Below are 5,946 nucleotides of genomic sequence, written 5' to 3' on the forward strand. Positions count from 1 at the left end.
ATAAGAATAACCTTTATATTATTACAAAATGAATATTTTTTAAATAACTGTTTTAATAATAGGCAAAAGAGAAAATATGGTAATTACAAGACAAAGCTGGAAAAAATAGGATGATTGAGGCATATGGTATAGAAACACATCTTTGCTGTACTCATGCCCGTACTTCAGAGCCTTCTATTTCAAGTGCTCATCTTAAATGTCATGAGAGAACTTGTCTCCACTACCCCCTCATGTTGTTGATGTGGATGTCATTGATAAATGCTTGGTTACAGTTGGTAATGATCAAAGCTCAAAGTTTAATTGCCAATCTACATACTGACCAAACAGCTGGTGCTGAAATGACATTGGTTTCCAAAGGAACAACACCCATGCTGCTGGTAGAAAGGAGCGCAAAAGGATACCAGGTGTTCCAGCAAAAAAGTGTGAGGGCCCACATTTGGTGGAATCTTCAAAATGAATGAGTTCAGCAGGAGAAAAGTAGCAGTCAAGATAGAATGAAAGACCAGCAATGAGGAAGCAGTGGCAAGTCCCAGTCAAGACAGTGAAGTGGCTGTGGATCACTTTGATAATCATTCCATTAGTTTTGTAATAACCAGATTTAAGTGTCATTTTGATAAGAACGTATGTGGCATGGAGTAAGTTGCCCATGGTTCTTTGCAACCTACTGCTCATCACCCTGTGCCATCTCTGACTCAGGTCCCAGTTCTATATTGGTCACAGACCGTGTGTAACTAGTTGGAAACAGAAAAACAATTGGAAGGCACAAATTTGTAACTGGATGTCTTCAGATTACCACTTGCAATATGAAACAGAACCATCACCTTGTTTCTCCACTGTGCTAACCTTCCAGGACCCAAGTTTTTATTCATGGAGAAAGGCATTCTGATCATAATGTTATGATTAGAAAATATGACATTTTCTATCTTATTCCATAGTGTTCTATCATTAAAAATTATGACTGCTCTTAACTTCATGAGCAGAAAGAGCGATTGAAGTCAGGAATGTTGAAAAAATGGGAGATAATCTGCTCTTTTAAACAAGATAATGCACTTCAAACATAAAATTGCTTAACATATTTTGCAATCTATTTTTTTGTCACACAAGCAAAATATGAGAATGATTGCCCTGAAATTAACTATCACAATTTTCCATTAGCTTGATTGAAGCTGATTATATCTGTGCTGAAGTGGCAGAGTACAGCAATAAATTACCAAATGTTAATAAACCTTTTATTGATATGGCAGCTCCTGAAAATTCAGTTATTTTTTATCTAAAATGTATCTTATCCAATAATGTGAACTTAGCAATCTAAGTACCAAAACATGAATTCAAGACCAGCTAGAAGTAAAGAATTGTCAGATAATATAACAAATTATTTAAAATAGGAAGTCCATTTTACCTGCCACAGGAGATTTCAGCGACCTTTTTGGTAGCGGTATACATTCCACCTGAGGCCAATGTCAAACAGGCTCGAGATGATCTGAGCAATGGGATCAAAATACACGAAACAGCACACCCTGATGCCTTCACAATCATCTTGGGGGATTTTAACCGGGCCAGCTTGAAAAAGTCATTAAATAAATATCATCAACAAATGACTTGCAGTACCAGAGGAAACAATGCACTAGGTCATTGTTACACTAAAACCAGGAGTGCTTACTGTGCTATTCTACGCTCAGACTTCAGACAGTCTGATCATCTGGTTGTACCTCTACTCCCAGAGTATAGACAGAGACTGAAGACTGCAGAACCAGCAGTGAGGACCAAGAAGGGATGGACAAGGGAAGCACAGGAGCGCCTACAGGACTGCTTTGAATCGGTGGACTGGACTGTGTTCAGGGATTCATTTTCAATTCGTGGTGAGTATGCCACATCTGTTACCGACTTCATTAAAACCTGTGTGGATGAGTGCATGCCCACGAAAGCTTACTGTACATTCCCAAAGCAAAAGCCGTAGATGAACCAGGGGGTTCATTGTCTGCTGAGGGCTGGGTCTGGCGACCCAGGTCCGTTCAAGAAAACCAGGTATGACTTGCTGAGGGCTATTTCAAGAGTGAAGAAACAATTCCAAGTGAAGTTGAAGACGAGATCAGATGCACGTCATCTCTGGCAGGGTTTGATGGACATTACCTCCTACAAGCAAAACCTAACAGCATGAATGGCTGCAATGCTTCACTACCAGATGAGCCCAGTGCCTTTTAATGCCCATTGAAAGGGAGAATATAACTACAGCTGTGAAGATCCCTGCTGCACCCAGTGATATTGTGATGTCTGTCTTGGAGGCCGATGTCAGGCTGTCTTTCAGGAGGGTGAACCCTCACAAGGTGGCAGGCCCTGATGGTAAGGCTCCGAAAACTTGGGCCAACCAACTGGCGGGTGTATTCAAGGATATTTTCAACCTCTCATTGCTATGGTCAGGTCAGAAGTTCCCACCGGCTTCAAGAGGGCAACAATCATACCAGTGCCCAAGAAGAGTAGTGTGAGCTTCCTTCATGACTACTATCCAGTTGTACTTACACCTACGGTGATGAAATGCTTTGAGAGGTTGGTTATGGCCACAAGCAGCTCTTGCCTCAGCAAGGACCTGGGCGTGCTGCAATTTGCCTATCGCCACAATTGATCTACAGCACACGCAATCTCAATGGCTCTTCACACAGCCTTAGATCACCTGGACAACACAAACACCCATGTCAGGATGTTGTTCGTTGACTATAGCTCAGCGCTTAGCACCGTCATTTCTACTGTCATGGTTGGCAAGCTACGGAACCTGGGCCTCTGTTTCTCCTTCTGCAATTGGATTCTCGACCACAATCTGTTTGGATTGGTGTTAATACCTCCTCCTCACCGATAATGAACACTGGTGCACCTCAGGGGTGTGTGCTTAGCCCACTGCTCTACTCCCTCTATACCCATGACTGTGTAGCCAGGCATAGCTCAAATACCATCTATAAATTTGCTGATGATACAACCATTGTTGGCAAAATCTTAGATGGAGACAAGAGGGTGTACAGAAATGAGATATAACAGCTGGCTGAGTGGTGTCACAGCAACAGCCTTACACTCAACATCAGTAAAACCAAAGAGCTGATTGTGGACTTAGAAAGGGGAAAATGAGAAAACACAAACCAATCCTCGTAGAGGGATCAGAAGTGGAGAGAGTGAACAGTTTCAAGTTCCTGGGAGTCAAGATCTCTGAGAACCTAACCTGGTCCCAACATATCAATGCAGTTATAAAGAAAGCAAGACAGTAGCTATATTTCATTAGGAGCTTTAGGAGTTTGGTTTGTCACCTAAGACACTCAAAAACTTCTACAGATGTACTTCAGAAAACATTCTGACAGGCTGCCTCAGTGTCTGGAATGGTGGGCGGTGGGTTGGGGTGTGCTACTACACAGGATTAAAAGCAGCTACAGAAAGTTGTAAAATTAGTCAGTTCCATCTTGAGTACTAGCCACCATTGTATCCAAGACATCTTCAAGGAGCGGTGTCTCAGAAAGGCAATGTCCATTATTAAGGACCCCCATCACTCAGCACATGCCTCTTCTCATTGTTACTATCAGGAAGGAGGTACGGAAGCCTGAAGGCACACACTCAGTGATTCAGGAAAAGCTTATTCCCCTCTGCTATCTGAATCCATGAACACCACTTCACTTTTATTATTTCTGTTTTTGCACTGATTTTAACTTAACTATTTAATGCACATATACTTACTGTAATTGATTTACATTTTTTTCTATATAATCTTGTATTGCTGCTGGTAAGTTAATAAATTTCACGACGTATACCAGTGATAATATACCTAATTCTGATTCTGAAGTAGACTACTGTTCAATAATACAAAATGAATCCACATTAAATTTAAACAAGGGTATAAAACGGCTGGTTGGAAAATATTTAGCCAATTCAGTGAGGTTGTTTAGAAAATTACTTCATTACATTCTGAAAACTTTTTTTATGTTTGGATTTTATCAACCATAATCATGCATCAAAATGTGAGATCAATGTTAAAAAGAATATTATTGGACAAATTGCACAGAAATCAGAGAACAAGAGACAGATGTGCCTTCATATTATATTTATAGGACATTACTTCTCCCAGCATTTCCCATCCTTTTATTGCACACGGGTGTATGGTTCTACAGCTCTTCTCCAGTACCTTAATACATGAGGCCAGAAAATGCAATCTGAGCAACTTTTCAGCCATTAGCCTCATCAAACCTGATCTGGCTTTCTCCAAGATCCACAAGCAAATACTTATTGTGGTGATCATTTGAGGGGGAAGATGGCTGGTTGCTTCCACCCACCTTTCTTTTTCTTGGGCCAGGCCAAGAAGCTTTGAGCCCATAAAGATCCCTGTTAGTCTCTCAGACATTCATCAGCCATTCAATCCAATGTGGTGGGAAATTTGTTTATGCTTCATTTTATAGAAAATGGCATGGCAGAAGAGTCCATTAGTGAATAAGGGAGAACAATAAATTACACAAGGTATTTATTATGTGTGTTTTCAAAAGTGTTGCTTCCACAATTTTTTTTCTTTGTTTATGATAGACCGCTTGAAGCTAAACACAAATATTATTTCAGACTACTTGCATCATGTAGGAATTTGGAAAAACAAGAAATTAACTTTTATTGAAATATAATGCATTCAATTTCTTAACTGTGCTGACACTTTGCCATGGTTCAACCAAGCTAAAAATGTTTTGTTGATGATTTTCATTTTTACTCAGTGTCTGAGGCTCCTTCCTTAAGTGCCAAGAATAATCAGCCAGCATTGATGAATTCAAGTTGCTTTGATATCATTTCTGCGTTCTTGACAGCATCAAGATTTGCAGGTAAGATGTCTAAATGGGAACGCAGAAAATGAATCTTTAGTGACATGTTGCACTTCATGATTTTGTATGCCTGAAGCATGTTCTCAACCAGCTCGATTGGTGCTCTGTAGGTGCCAAGAAAATTTTCAAAAACATCCTTGAATGGCTTCCATCTGCTTTTCTCTGGTCTCACTTGAAATTCTTCAAATTGCCTGTCATTAATGGCCTGTTTGATTTGTGGACCAACAGAAATGCCTTCCTTAATCTTGGCATCAGTTATTCTGGGAAACATGTCTCAAATATTGAAATCCTTCATGGAAATGTATGGCCTTTCTAAAACTTGCCTTGCTATGCAGCATCCAACCTACCTAAGCATGCCTGGACAAGATAGAGAACTTTTCAGCTTACATTTTGCGTAACATTTTAATTGGATTGAATTATAATTGCAATAACAAATACAGGCTATTTCAAAAAATGGTACATGAAAGGAAAAGCTCATGGTGATTTTCATAATCATCAGCCCAAAATCCATAAGATACACCCAAAGATATACCAGAAGCAAAATTTTTGTTGTCCAGTGTTATAGGTTGTAAATTTTATTCATCTTTAATTGACTTGAAGAGAGTTGAAAGTGGTTTGTTATTTGCAACCATTAAGAAGCCATATTCTTATCTGGGCATTAGCCTAATGATAATACTATCCTGTACGTGTAATTCTACTATAATGCCACGGTTACTTTCCGAAGAAATTTCACATTAGAGTAAGCTATGTTATAGAATGAACAGGCTGTAGCTGCCTTTGAAATAGATTTAAACAGCTTTTCCCAGTTGTGATCACACCATAATCAAAGCGGTCCATGTAATGCAAGTGGTGCACTCAAATCAATCAATCATAACCAAGCTGAGCTATGGAAACAACTTTTATAACAGATCTACCTGTATTGCCTTCAAAAAATATTCTTTTTGTATCCCAGGTGGAAAGCTATACTCTTTTTCTGCAGTTCTTCAGTCATTCGAACAGGAGAAGATGTGAATTTCCATATTCCCCCCCATCTACTTCAATCCCCCTTGTGAAATAAGGTATATGCAACAGGTTTAGTATGTACCCATACCCTCCATCCCCACCGAATGCAGAA

Source organism: Hemitrygon akajei, chromosome 29 (assembly GCF_048418815.1).
Source record: "Hemitrygon akajei chromosome 29, sHemAka1.3, whole genome shotgun sequence".
NCBI classification, from domain to species: domain Eukaryota; kingdom Metazoa; phylum Chordata; class Chondrichthyes; order Myliobatiformes; family Dasyatidae; genus Hemitrygon; species Hemitrygon akajei.